General features: G+C 35.5%; 1 protein-coding gene across 4 annotated transcripts in view; it reads left to right on the top strand.

Annotated features, from left to right (window-relative positions):
• NCOA1 (nuclear receptor coactivator 1) overlaps positions 1-15,534 on the top strand; it is a 241,787-nt gene that overhangs the window by 125,484 nt on the left and 100,769 nt on the right. For 3 of the 4 annotated variants that reach the window (XM_034659815.1, XM_034659816.1, XM_034659817.1), the window contains one exon: positions 4,271-4,426. The exons of the other annotated variant lie outside the window; for it this stretch is intronic. The gene's annotated coding sequence lies outside the window, so the exon portion shown is untranslated. The remainder of the gene's footprint in view (positions 1-4,270; positions 4,427-15,534) is intronic. 4 annotated transcript variants of the gene reach the window in all.

Raw genomic sequence — 15,534 nt, 5'->3', positions numbered from 1 at the left:
CCCTCTATTTTTGAGGGGGTCTTTTTTATTTCAGCAATGTTATAAAAATTTATTTTTTTAGAGATTTTATTTATTTGTCAGAGAGAAAGAGCACAAGCAGGGGGAACAGCAGGAAGAGGGAGAAGCAGGCTCCCCTCTGAGCAAGAAGCTCAATGTGGGACTTGATCCTGAGCTGAAGGCAGACCCTTAACTGACTGAGCCACCCAGGCGTCCCTATAAAAAATTTTTTTTAAAGATTTTATTTATTTTGAGAGAGAGAGGGTGCAAGCTGGGGGAGGGGCAGAGGCAGAGGGAGAAGGAGAAAGCACACTCCCGCTGAGCGGGGAGCCCCACACAGGGCTTGATCTCAAGACCCTGAGATCATGATATGAGCCAAAATCAAGAGTCAGATGCTGACTGAGCCACCCAGGTGCCCCAGCAATGTTATAAAATATAAGTGTATAGGTCTTGCATGTCTTTTGTTGAATTAATTCCTAAGTATTCTATGTTTTTTGATGCTATTACAAATTTGCATTTTATTTTCCAGTTGTGGTTGTATAGAAACACAATTGATTTTTGTAGACTTACCTTGTATCCTATAGCTTTGCCATGTCACATATTACTTCTAGTAATCATTTTTCAGATTCCTTAGAATTATATACCAAAAAAATGATTTTAAAGTGAATAAAGACAATTTTAATTCTTCCTCTCTAAATTTCCTTTTATTTCTTACTGCATTGAGTAAGACCTTCAGTACATCCATTACAGTAGTGAAGTGGCTATGGGATGCCTGGCTGGCTCAGTCAGTGGAACATGCCATACTTGATCTCAGGGTTGGGTATAGAGATTACTTAAAAATAAAATTAAAAAAAATAATGAAGTGGCTAGAGTGACCATTCTTGCCTTGTTCCCAATATTAGGAGAACTCCCACTATTTCGCCATTATAAAATACTAGGTATAGGTTTTTCTTTCATCCTCATTATCAGATTGAAGGAGTTATCTTTAATTCTTAGCTTGCTGAGAATTTTATCAATAGGTGCAGAATTTTGTCAGATTTTTTCTGTATCTGTTGAAATGTTTATATGCTTTTTATTCTGTTAATACGGTAAATTACATTAGTTGATATTTGAATTTTAAATCAACCTTACATTTCTTGGATAAACCACAATGATCATGATATATTATCCTTCATATAAATATATATAATCAATTTGTTGTTTTGCATCTGTATTCATGAGGCTGATTTTCTTTTCTGGTAATATCTTTGTCAGTTTTTGGTATTAGGGATTTGCTTATTTAATAAGACAAGTTGAGGACTATCTCTTCTTTTTTCTAGAAAAAAGAAAGTATCTTCTTTCTAGAAAGGATTGCTATTATTACTTCCTTAAATGTTTGATAGAGCCCACCAATGAAGCCATCTGGGCCTAGAGTTTTGTTTTAATGGTGTTTTGTTTTATTTTTGTTTTAATTATGAAATAATTTCTTTAGTAGATAGCATTCTATTTATTTCTTTAGTTTTATTAATTTTAAGGGATTTTTCATTTTATCTCAGTTACTGGATTGATTTGCATTATGTGATTTAGAACATTATATTTGTAGGATCAGAAGTGATATTTCTCCTATTTCTGATATTGATAATTCGTGTTTTCTCTTGGACAGTTTTGTTAAAGTATTAATAATTTTTTTCTAATCTTTTAAACGGTTGGTTTTAATTTTTTTGAATTGTCTTATCTTTGGATTGAGCATTGTTTTGACTTAAGGTTTAGCAGCTTCTTTTTGTGGCATCTCACATCTACTATTAGCTAATAGTAGGTTCAGCCTATCCCGTGAATTGTACAATTTTGATATTGAACTATCTAGTTCTTGAATTTTCATTTCTCTATTTGTTTTTTTCCCATTTGCTGCCAGTATTTCTCATCTGTTCACTCATTGTAACATCTTGAACATATTTGTATTAACTGTTTAAACATCCTTGTCAGTTAATTCCAACATCTAGATCATCTTGTAATAGGGTTTTTCTCCTGATCTTGAGTTAAATTTTTAACGTCTTTGCATGTTTAGTAATTTTTTTATTATGTCCTAGATTTTCTTGGTGCTATTGTAGATTTTTCAAAAAGTATTTATTTATTTATTTGTCAGAGAGAGAGAGTACAAGCAGGGGAGCAGCAGGCAGAGGGAGAAGCAGGCTCCCCTCTGAGCAAGGAGCTCGATGCAGGACTCGATCCCAGGACCCTGGGATCATGACCTGAGCTGAAGGCAGACATTTAACTGACCGAGCTACCCAGGCATCCCATAGATTGTTTTTTTTTTTTAAATTGTATTGATTTTTGTTCTAAATTGCTGGCTGGTAAATACACACTTACCATACAATCCAGCAATTGCATTTCTGGGTATTTATCCTAGAGAAATGAAAATTTATGTTCACACAGAAACCTGTACACAAATATTTATAACAACTTTATTTATAATAACCCCCAAAAGAATACATCCCGTTTGTACTTCAACAGGTGGATGGTGGGAAAAAACCAAAAACCAAAAAAAAAAAAACTGTAGTATGATGGAGCAATGACATACTGATGATGAAAAGGAACAAACTATTGATACATTCAACAAATTGGATGGATTTCAGTGGTATTATGCTGAGTAAAAAAAGCCAATCTAAAATGTTTCCATACTATTTGATTAATTTCTTTAATATTCTCAGAGTGACAAAATTATAGAAATAGAGGACAGATAAGTGGTTGCCAGGAATTAAGGAAAGGGGAGGAGGGTGTGATTATAAACAGCAGAGGGAATCTAAGTTGTGGTGTGGTATATGGATCTCTACATGTGCTAAAATGCCATAGAGTTATAAATATATATATATAGAGAGAGAGAGCGCATGAAAAAGTGGCAAAATTCAAGTAGGGTCTGCAGTCTAGATAATTGTATTGTGCCAGTCAGTGTCTCAGTTTATGGTAATACACTGCAGTTATGTAAGATGTCACCATTGGGGGTAAGTGAGTAGTGTGTATCTGGGATCTCTCTGTACCACTAATACAACTTCTGGTGAAGATAAGAGGCTATAATGATTTCAAAATAAAAAGTAAAAAAATACTACTGACTGATCCACCTTGAAATTATGGAGGTTTGGTTTTTATGCTTTGTCATACCAGATGGTATTTCAGTTTTGCCCTTAGCCTTAGGAGAATCCTTATATCTGGGATATAGTCTTTACCCTAAGATGTGGCCCTTCTGTGGTTTCTGTGAGAAGCCAGTTGTGTTCACCAGGCCCTTTTAACTTAGCAGTATTCAAAATCCAAACTGTCTTTCCTGTGGTAGGAAGCTGAAATCTCTGTTCAGCTTTTTAGTCCTCCAGCTGTTGTGTTCTGTTGGGTTACTTGGAGTCTCCCTGTGCATGAGCAGTTCAGGGACCAGCCAAAATTGGAGGAACACTCGTGTACAGATTTAAGGTCCCCCCTTTCTGTACCACCCTTTTTACCATGATTTTCCCTTCCTATTATCCAGCTTTCTGTTAGCTCTCAGATGTCAGTGGCGCTGTGGTTTTCTTCTTTAGCTCTAGCCTCCCAGTACTTGAGAGAGATATACAGGAAAGAGTTCTCTTCAGGGAAAGTTATACATATGTACATCTCATCAGTATGGTTCCTTTCTTTCAGTGATCAAATCCCCTACATTTCTGCCTTACTCACTTTTCTGTGTCTTTGAACAGTTCTTTTTAATATTTTGCCCAGTGTTAATAATTGTTATCTGTGGGCAAGTTAGTCCAATACAAGATAGTCCATCATTACTGGAACCAGAGCTCAACAAATTTAATTTTAGGTGTTGTGAATATAAAGATTTCGTAAAGTTTTTAGACAAAAAATTTGAAGGTAAAATATCATAGTAACTTTAATGCCTAGTGAGAAGTATTACAGAAATCAAAGGAAGCATTCAATGTAAACTGAAAATACGAACAATCAGTATTTTAAGTAAAAAGAAGGATAAACTTACAAATACAGCCAGAAAAAATTTTTAAAAGACATATAAATAGCTCTTTCAGAAGATTAAGGGCAGAATGTAATTATGTATTACCTAAGTAGCAATTTTAAATAGGAATATGTATCTAATCACCAGAAAGGACTTCAGCTGTAAAATTGTATCTTCATCCATTGTCTTTTGGAAGTATTTTTCCATATGGCCTTAGAAGTTGTATTTTCTTTCTTTACGCAGCATTTCTGATCTTTGTCATTTCTTAGAGAATAAAGTGGCAATCTAACCTCCCTTCTGCTTTTTTTTTTCTTCTCCTTTTAGTTGTTTGTGTAATTGGCCTTAAATGAGGTGAGAGTGAAGAAACTAGAGCCATTTCTGGAAACCTCGCTACCCCACTCCCCTGGAAACTACCCTCCGGAGTACAAGATTTGACCATATATGTTTTGAGGACTCATTATGAACAAAGAAGTCTCCCAGGTGGGAATCGTAGCTCTGTTTTTAAAGAACTTTGTCTCAAAAAATAGAAAAAAAAAAAAACAAACAAACAACTTTGTCTCTACAAAAAGTATGGAGGGAAAATGATTACGTATTGACTCTTTTTGTTAATGGAAATAATGTGTTTGATTTGAGAGCGTCAAGCACAAAACATGTGCTGACATTGCTAAACGAAAATGTTAGAGAAGTTCTACATTACATTTTATGAACCACTTTAATGCATGTTGAAATGAATATAGGGTTCATATCAATATTTTACGAGACCCTCATTGAATTAAAAATGGCAAGCAGAAAAACTATTGAACCATCCCTAGATTTGTTGGTCTATATATTTCTAACATGTATGTGGTCATTAAATCTATATTTGGTGTCCCCCCCTTTTTTTTTACGTTTGGGCATTTTTACATAGTTGTTTTCTAAGAGTTTGTGAGCTGAGGTAGTAGTACTTGTGAATCCATGAACATGACAATGATCACAGCAGCCTATAGTTAGAAAAATAAACATGCAGCAAGCCAAGACAGTAGGTAAAAAGCTGAATGTTAACTAAAAACTGATAAATCAGTAAGTGGAAGACTTCCAGCAGGAAGTTTTTTGAATTAACAGATTATACATTATACAGATAAAAGTTACACATTTTAAGTGTGGAACTCTTGAGTTATCATGTGCCAAACATATTTGTTAAACAGGTTTAGAAGTAGAACAATGTCAGCACCCCAGAAACGCCCCTCATCCCTGCCCCAGCTGCACACCCACCCAGTCACTTTAAAGGAGAAGGTTGTAACCATGGAGAGTGATAGCTGTCAACTTGAGTAGGTTTAACAATCATAGAAGTTAAAGGCAGTTACATTTAGTTGGCTGACAGGCAACACCTATGTTTGGAATAAACAACGAATTTGGGAGATGGAAGTGAGACTACTTGTTGGCAGAGAGCTTTAAAGCAGGGACTGGAGGTGCAAATTGATTTGAGAAGTTATTCAGTTGATGCTGCTACTTCTCACTTTAAAATCTCATTGTTTTCTAGAACACACTCCAGATTTCTGGCTTTTATGAACTGGTGATACATTGTATTTATTAACTTATATTTTCTGTTATTTGAAATCAGACTGTTGATTCTCAATAAAGAGAGAGAAGTGAGTTAATAAAGCATTTTGAATATTAAAAAGCCATTTTGCAGAGTAGGATGTATTGTAATTAAGAGAAATCTTAATCACATAGGAGAGCCCTCTCTTTAAGAGTTTTCAGGAAGAGGGGCGCCTGGGTGGCACAGCGGTTAAGTGTCTGCCTTCGGCTCAGGGCGTGATCCCGGCGTTGTGGGATCGAGCCCCACATCAGGCTCTTCCGCTATGAGCCTGCTTCTTCCTCTCCCACTCCCTCTACTTGTGTTCCCTCTCTCACTGGCTGTCTCTATCTCTGTCAAATAAATAAATAAAATCTTAAAAAAAAAAAGTTTTCAGGAAGAGAATATTGGTACCGTGACTTTATGAAAGAGAAAGGGAGAGAAAACAGAATGATCTAATGATTGATCTGTGGCATGGGTGTCTTTTCCTGTAACTCATTGTTCATTGAGTGACTCTGAGAACATCTTTTTTCTTCGTATCACAGTGTAAACTTTTAACTTTTCTATTTCCCCATAACATTTATCAAAAACAATTTTAAACCTGTTACATAGTTGCAGGGTTGGTATGCCCTGTATGCCTATTGTCCACTTTCACCAGTTGTAAACATTTTGTTACGTTTACTTTATCTCTTTGTGTATTTACTACTATTTTTGCTCCTCCTCTTCCACCACCACCATAATGATGACAATGAATCATTTGAGAGTAAGTTGTAGACATTTATGATCTTGCACTCCTAAATATTCAATATGTTTCTCCTACTTAACCGCAGTATAATAATGAAATTCAGGAAACAACATTTTCATTATTGTTACTATTTCATATATAGTTCATATTAGAATTTTATCAGTCGTCTGATCCAGAATCACACATTCTGTAGTTGTTACAGCTATTTGGTTTCTTAACCTGGAATTCTTTATCAGCTTTTCTTTGTATTCCATAAAACTGGCATTTTGTACAGTAGCACTCATTTTGAGCCAGATATCTCTTTCCATCTGTGTTCCTTTCTAAAGAGACTATAATGTGGGGCTTTGGAGATTCATGGGTTTGTTAACTGAGAACCTTGTCTGGTAGAACAAAGCCTATAAAAATTTTTCTTAGGAGAAAGTCTGTGAAATCATGATAGGAGCCCAAAATTCCAAAAGGTAGATTCCTGAAGATGATTGGGATGTTACTGAAAAGAATTTTATATGTGCATGTATGTATACATATAATCTTAAAATCCAACAAGATTTATTAATTTTTGGGCAAAAGATAGGGTTTGTAATGGCAAAATTTTTTGTCTTAAATAGCACATTTACCTTCTAAAGTGAATTACATCTTACAGGAAAAAATTGTTTTATATTATAATGGCAGGAGAAGTCAGGATTAGATATATGATCAATTTTATTTATTTCTGTGTGATGTTTGGACTAAGAATTGAGAAGACTCTCTGTTAGTGTGTTTGAGATTCTTATAAATACCACCCAGGTTTCTAGAGGTGTTGTAATTTAATGTCAGCTATTCTGGGAAAACTAATGAGGAAGCATTTTAGCATAGAATAAAAGCAAAAGTTGGGAATCTATCGTTGGCTTTTCTGCTTATCAGTTATGTGACTGTAGTTTAGTTATGTAAGTTAAAGCACGGCCAGAATCTGGAACTAACTACCCAAGAATGGTTTTTACCTCTGCCACTTGGCAAAGTTGAGCAGATTAAATAATGTTTCCATGGCTCAGTTTCCTCATTTCCAAAATGGATTATAGTATTACCTGTGTCATATTTTATGAGGGAATGAATTAGTAAGGTTTATGAGTAAATTATTTAAGTTAGATGCTTAGAACAATGATTGGCATATATAGTAAATCCTATGTAAGTGGTGGTCATCATCATCATTTCCATCATCATCATTATCATTGTCAGTAATTTCTTTATCAGAAAGATAAACCTGTTGAACTCAGTCAGTGATTCTGTAAGTAGAAATAATAATAATACATACTTCATAGAGCAGTTGTGAGGAATAAATGAGTTAATACATATAAAATGCATGAACAATATATATATTATTACATTGTCATATCCTTTAAATGCATGTTAATAGGCCTCCTTTTTTTGTGAACCTTTTCATTGTTTCGTTCCTCTCAAATTCTTTGTTACTGACTTTATCCTGTGCAAGTGGAAACAGGCAAGACAGGCATTTTGTGTATATCCTTACATGGCCTATAGTCAAAGAGTTTGAGAAGCAGTGCAGTAAATGACAATTGCTAGGGTCCCTCTGATTCTGAATGTTTGCATTATTTTCCATTGATTCTGAAACATAAGGATTATTTTCATAGTTGTTATTCTGTTGAGAACACTGGAAAGTGAAATTTGAATTTCACTTGTTTAGAGTTAGTCTTCCATTGGGCATTGCACTGGAAGGCATATAGCTAGTTCAATTAGTATGATCATTGAGGAAATGCTATTTAACCAGCTATTCACCTGAAATGCTTGGGGATTTTCATTTCCCGACGGGTATTAATAGGTTTTTGCCAAAAATAAATCAATCAAGTGAGATCACTTAAGTTAAACTAGGCTTTAAAAAGTACATATTCTTCTATAAATTTGGGTAGTGAAGATTGTATGTACATTTATATTGTGATTTTATTCATGTCCCTTCTGTTCCAGTTGGGGGGATGACCCTGAAATTAACTGGAGGTTTACCTGACTTGATCATTTTCTAGTGCCCTCAAAATATAATTCCATTGTTTTGGCAAATAATTGACATGCAGTTTCGGTACTTCTGTTACCTTATAACTTTCAGGATCAAATTTTAGTACGTTTATTTTTCTTTTATTGGTTTATATATGTATATTTAACCATACTGTCTTGCGAAATGAGTTTCTGAAATGTTTGAGGAAAATTGAACAACTTCTGATCAAAGGCTTTACTCTTTATTTTAGATATTGGAATATTTTTTTAAAGATTTATTTATTTTATAGAGAGAGTGAGAGAGAGCACACATGCGTACAAGCAGGGGAAGGGGCAGAAGGAGAGGGAGAGAGATCTCAAGCGGACTCGAACATGATCTCACCATCCTGAGATCATGACCTGAGCCAAAACCAAGAGTCAGATGCTAACCGACTGAGCCATCTAGGCGCCTGTAGATATTGGAATAATTTTATGTAGTAAATGTGATTTTGGTTTTAGATAATCATCTGTGAATTATCTGTGTCTAATGCTGATCTTCATTCTCTCCTGGCTGCAGCTTCTAGCTGATTTTCTGCTCAGTAATTAGTATTTGAATCTGAAAGAGGGTGGAATTGATGGGAAGAAAGAGACAATGAAATTTTTATCACCTAGTTTGGTCTCTCTGATCACCATTTTCTTTTTTTAAGTCTGTTACTTCTTTGCTAAACTATTATATACTTTTCTCCTGTGCATGTGCAAGTAAATAATACTTATTTTGTTGTTTACACAGTTAAAGAGAGCTGTGGAGAGGAAGGCTGATTTTAATCTCTTTTTTATTTTATTTATTTTAAGAAATACCAACATATTTTCCACTAGTTAGAATGATGTAGAAGTGATTTTTGGAAGCCATGTAGAGTGTATCTACAATTACCCAATGTTGTACAATAACTGGAATCATCTAGTTTCATGGATTTGCAAGGAAATGTTGAGGGTTGTTTCTGCCCAGTTGTCTTAATAAGATAGCTACCACAAATACATCTTTTATATGCTATCTTTCCTCAGGCACAAATTCATACAGCAGGAGTATTTTAGCAAGGTGAATGCATATATGTTTATTTTTTTAATCTTAAAAAATTAAATTTTAAATAAAGTCAGTGTGAGTAATTTAAAATATTGGGTTTTAAAACTAATTTGATTTTGCTTTTTTCCTATATTTTGTTAATAGAAAACAAAAAATAAACATTTATGGCTTTTCAAAACTTACTCTTTCCATTTAGAAAAAATAATGCAAAGAAAGAAAGCAGTCTCTTAATCTGTAGGATAAACTTCAAGTGGTAAACATAAACTTATTAAATGCAGTTTTTCAAACATTATATACTTTAGAATTTAAGTCACCAAGTCCTTGATAATGTCTTTATATTAACTTAATAAATATAAATAAGATTTTGCACAGAATTTTCTTTTAAGAAAAATCTGATGTTTTATAGAATCAATGAAATAAGATAAAACGATGTGTTATTTTTAAGAATTCTTTGCTTTGATCCATTTCTTTGCCTTTGTTTTTTATTCCTGGCCATGAGAGTTCAGACACCGGCAGGCCATTTATGGCAGAGACTTATGGCAGGGGTTCCTCTCTGGGCCAGGGAGATAGCCACCCTCTGAGTTCTGGTCTCTGGCTTTGTGGATTCAGAGAGACTTTTTGTTTCCAGGCATTTAAGGAAATCTTTGTTTAGGCATTAGCTTCAAAATATCTGTGTGTGTGTGTTTTTTTTAAAGATTTTATTTATTTATTAGAGAGAGAGATAGCCAACGAGAAAGGGAACACAAGCAGGGGGAGCGGGAGAGAAAGAAGCAGGCTCCCAGCGGAGGAGCCTGATGTGGGGCTCGATCCCAGGATGCTGGGATCACGCCCCGAGCCGAAGGCAGACGCTTAATGACTGAGCCACCCAGGTGCCCCCAAAATACCTGGTTTTTAACAAAAAGTTAGGCGTTCAGAAAAACGAGAAAGTAAGAAACCAGCAATCAATAGAATCTGTCTTTAAGGAAGTCCAGGAATTTCACTTACTCAATAAGAAAAAATAGATAGATCAGATTTTGTCAAAATTGAAGACTTTGTTCACAAAACAAAATGTTTGCAAATCATGTATCTAGTAGAGGCTTAGTACTCTAATATAAAGAATTCTCATGACTCAAGAATAAAAAGACAAATAATCCAATTTAAAAATGGGCAAAGGACCCAAATAGACATTCTCCAAAGAAGATATACAAATGGCCAATAAGCACATGAAAAAGCACATTAGGGAAATAAATGCAAATCGAAACTGTAACGAGATACCACTTCACACTTCCTAGGATGACCAGAATTAAAATAAAATTACAAAACAGAAAATAACAAATTTGGTGAGGATGTGGAGAAATTGGAACAATTTTACGTTGCTGGTAAAAATTTAAGATGGTATAGCCACTGTGGAAGACAGTTTGGCAGTTCCTCAAAAAGCTAAAGAGAGTTACAGTATGACTTGGTAGTTCCACTCCAAGAATACCAATTGAAGAATACCACTCCAGGAATACCAATTTGTGCATATAAATGTTCACAGAATCATTATTGGTAAATAGTCCCCAAAATGGAAAAACCTAATGTCCATCAAATGATGGATAAGCAAAAGTAGAATATCCAAACAGTGGAAAATTATTCAGCCATAAAAAGGGTGGTGAAAATCCCCAAGTCCCCATACTTTCTTATCACATGAGAAAGATTTCAATTGACAAGGCAATGAAAAGACAAAATTGAAAACTTCTTTTAGAGAACCCTAGGTGTCTGAGGACACTAGTTTGAGAAATTATATGGCAGTTGCCCAGTGCAGGAGCTCTTTGTTTATCATGATTTTCCTGTGTGATTCTTTTCATACAGCTGTCAACGTGGAGAGGTTTAGTTCGCAGAATGCCCCCCTCATCATGTCTGTGCTGTTTTGTGCTAATTGCCCGCTAAGCATTTTTTTTTTTTAAGATTTTATTTATTTATTCGACAGAGATAGAGACAGCCAGTGAGAGAGGGAACACAAGCAGGGGGAGTGGGAGAGGAAGAAGCAGGCTCATAGCAGAGGAGCCTGATGTGGGGCTCGATCCCACAACGCCGGGATCACGCCCTGAGCCGAAGGCAGACGCTTAACCGCTGTGCCACCCAGGCGCCCCCCCCCGCTAAGCATTTTTAAGTGTATTATTAGACTTGTTTACTAACATATTGTTACTTATTTTTCAAATTATATGGTTCTCAGCTAAGTCTGGGGGATGAGTGACAAATGTCTTATGCTCTAGAAATTTATAATTCAGCTGAAATACAAAATACTGACCTATTTCTTCAGCCCTACCTGTTTGGTTTTGTCTGGTCTATTTGAGATACATGTGGTTTCTAATTCCTAAAACTGTTCTCTACAGATTGCGTGAGATTGTTTTGGGTATAACTTAGCAACTCTTCAAATCGACAGGGCACTTTTACTTAGAAACCTTACCTCTTTTTAAAAGGTGATATGCAGATTGGTTTCCTGAAACCAACAATTCTTTTCTTAATGAACCTTATTTAGGTACCCTTACTGCCAAATGTAAAGCCATTCCACAAATAGAACAGCTGTAATAGTTTTCACTCATCAGAGGTTTTGCATTCCACTATCTGTATATTGTGTTTTGTAAATAGAAAGCAGTTAATACCAGAACCGTATCATCAGCACATTGTTGGTGACTCTCTCATAGCTTCTTATTGTTGGCTCTTATTTTGGTAGGCCAGCCTGTCTGGCTGCTGTTGAATTATTGTCTAATGTCTCCTCAGCCCCAGAATCTCAGATAAATTTAGAAGATGTCAATCTCCAACCAGTAGTCTGAGGGGAGCACAGTATGGGGAATCTTCATTTTAAATCTAGATTTATTTGTTGCTCAAAATTATCTAGTCTGTGAAATTGTATTATTTATGTTTACAGTTGTATTACTGTAACATGACTTCATGTTTCTACAGTACTATGAAATATTATGGGAGGTTCCCCCAAAGTAGTAGATTTTAACCTTTTCAAAATTAGAAGAGAGACTCTCCCATTTCTCGATCAAGAAGACAGGTTTTTGGTTGGTTGTTTGTTTGTTTTTTTTCCATTGAAAACAAGGTAATAAGGATTTCAAGTAAGCTCAATTTCTCAATTATAGGAAAGAATTCCAAAGCTTTATGAAAGATTCCAGAAAATATTTAACCATAAAATATCTTAAATATCCTTTACACTTTTAAATATCATATTAGTTAAGGAGTTTATCACTTTTAATTCATCACCTATTTTAGCTTTTATATCTTTTAGGCATTATGGTAGATACTGGATATACAGTAAAAAGATCTAGTAACTGTCTTTGAGTTCATAATCTAGAAGGGGAGACAAGCAGGACAGTTATATTTTTTACCATAGTATAATAAGAAGTATATGGCCTTTTCAATTTTGAGAGCCGGTAGAATTCCAGATGGGTAAATTTTTTAGATGGGTATAACCTACTGTCTTTGGAGGCAGAAAAGATGGGCAGATAAGAAAGTAAGAAGGAGGGGCGCCTGGGTGGCACAGCGGTTAAGCGTCTGCCTTCGGCTCAGGGCGTGATCCTGGTGTTATGGGATCGAGCCCCACATCAGGCTCCTCTGCTATGAGCCTGCTTCTTCCTCTCCCACTCCCCCTGCTTGTGTTCTCTCTCTCGCTGGCTGTCTCTATCTCTGTCGAATAAATAAATAAAATCTTTAAAAAAAAAAAAAAAAAAAAAGAAAGGAAGTAGGGAGTTAGCTGTTTCCTTTATTTTGGTTTAGCAAACTCTAAGGTCTTTCATTTTCTTCCCCTCTTCATTTTCTGGTCTCTTTTATTTCTGCTTCTGTTGAAAAGTTTAATGCTCCTTCGTTATTATAAAATTTGTTGCATAATTTCATTTTTGTATTAATACATTTAAAAATATTACATTTTATTTCTATCTGAGTATAAAATGAAGTGCCTTCTTCTGTGATACTTGATTAACCTCATTTATGCTTCTGTGAATTTCCATAGGAAAAGAAGGTAGCAATTGTATTAATTATAGTAATACATTATTTAGATGATTATTCTTATTTTGGGTTTGGGTTTCAGAATAGATGTTAGCAAACATGCCAGGCCTTTTGACATCTTTTTTGTTGTGGTGGTTGTTATTACAAGTCTTGCAGATTTGCCTTTGCATTGAGGTTTTCCACCTACATTGCAATTATTTTCCTTATCATAGGTCCTTCCTCTCCCCCCACCACTAGAGATTGAAAAAGTTTTTTTTATGATGACATTAATCAACAGTGCAGCTCATCTCGTTTATTCATCATTATTGGAAGTCTGGAACTTAAAAGTCCAGCATATTTTATACATATTGAGTTTGAGGTGACAGATATCCAAATGAAAACGGCCATTTAACCATTGGAAACTTACATAGCAAATTCCTGAGATGAGAAAGATTGTACTTACCCTTCGTAGCAGAAGTCTTAAAATGAAAACCAGATCTTGTCATTCCTCTGTTCTTTATCCTCCACTGATTGCCTAATTCAGTCAGAGTAAAGCTAAAGTCTTTAAAATGGTTTTTATGGCCTTACACGATGTAGCCTCCTGTGATTTTTCTGAGCTCATCTCCTTCCTCACTCCCTGGTTCTGGCTACACTGATCTCTTTCATGTTTCTCAAAAACCATAGTTAAGCTCTGGCCTTAAGGCCTTGCAGCCCTTCCCTCTCCCTCACCTCCTTCAAGTCTTTGCTCATATCTCACCGTCTCAATGAGGCCTTTTCTAACTGTGCTACTTAAAATTGCTGTCCCTTCCCTTCCACACACATCTCCATTTTTGCCTGATTTTTCTCTGTAACACTACCTACTAATATACTCTATAATTTGCTTTTTAATTTTATTTATTGTCTCTCTCCCTCACAATAGGATGAAACGCTATGATTTTTATAAATTTTATTCACAGCTATATCCCCAGTACCTCGAACAGAGAGAGGCTGGCATATAGTAGGAACTTAATAAATATTTGTTGCTAAGTTAAGTTAGGGTTAACCACATTGAGATCAATTTAAAGTTTTTTGACTAATGTTTACCTTTGCTGGGAACATGGAATATAATCAAGGATTTTATTTTTAAAGTCTTTCCTTAGGGTCAAAACTAAAATTAACATGTAATCTACATGTGTGTATATCTGTTTACTTATAGATTATATATATATATGTCCTATGTAATATAATATATGACATCTATAATCTACAGGCACCTGGGTGGCTCAGTTGGTTAAGCATCTGCCTTCAGCTCAGATCATGATCCCAGAGTCCTGGGTTCAACACCTCCACCCCCCCACATCGGGCTCCCTGCTCATCGGGAGTCTGCCTCTCCCTCTGCTCCTCCACTTGCTCATGTCTTCTCTTTCTCTCTCTTAAATAAGCAGATAAAATCTTTTTTAAAAATCTATAAATAACTTGATTGAACAGATGTTAATCACGTATTCACCAAGTTCTGTAATAGACACACAGTAGGTGAGAGGTGATGGAAACTTTGTATATTATGTCAAGGAGGTTAACTGTCCTGTGGGCAATGAGGCTTTAATGAAGGGATTTTAAACAAAGATTGAGGTGATCAGACTTACATTTTTGATAGTCTACTCTGGTGGCTCAGGGAGACCATCTGGAAAGCTATTTTAATAGTCCAGCGGGAGGCAATACAAAGAGAATATGAGGAAGGGATGGATTTTGGAAATACTTAGGAAATAAAAATTGACAGATCTTGGAGCCTACTTGCATGTGGGGTACGAGAGAAGAGGCTAGAATGACCCCAACATACTGAGAGAAGATATACATGAGGTGATGTTAAGTTCGTTTTGGAAAGTTGAATTTGAAGTGCCTCTGTGACATCTGGATAGAGATATCTGGTGAAGAATTGGATTCGGGGTCTGAGACCCAGGAGGTCTGAGCTACGGATGGAGTTTTGGGGATAGTCAGTACAGAGATGTGTTTTGAAATCATGTTGAGTGAGTGGTATCACCCCAGGATAATGTATATAGTCTGAGGGAAAAAGAGGCATAGGACATTAGGACTATGAGGAATTCTGACTCCGAAGATTTGGGCAAGAAGTACCAAGAATAAACTAAGAAGAGAACAACACTAATTCTAATCCCTCAGGTCATGACTTAAATATCACCTCTTCAGAGAAGGCTCAGGTGACCCCCCAATTAAAATTAGGTTTCCTCTGTTGCTTCTCTCTATGAACCCTATTCTTTTCCTTTGTAACTTTTATCACAATTTAAAATTATATGTTATTTTTGTGT

Source organism: Ailuropoda melanoleuca, chromosome 4 (genome assembly GCF_002007445.2).
Source record: "Ailuropoda melanoleuca isolate Jingjing chromosome 4, ASM200744v2, whole genome shotgun sequence".
NCBI classification, from domain to species: domain Eukaryota; kingdom Metazoa; phylum Chordata; class Mammalia; order Carnivora; family Ursidae; genus Ailuropoda; species Ailuropoda melanoleuca.
Note: the sequence above shows the minus strand (reverse complement) of the source record. Positions and strands in the feature narration are given on the sequence as shown.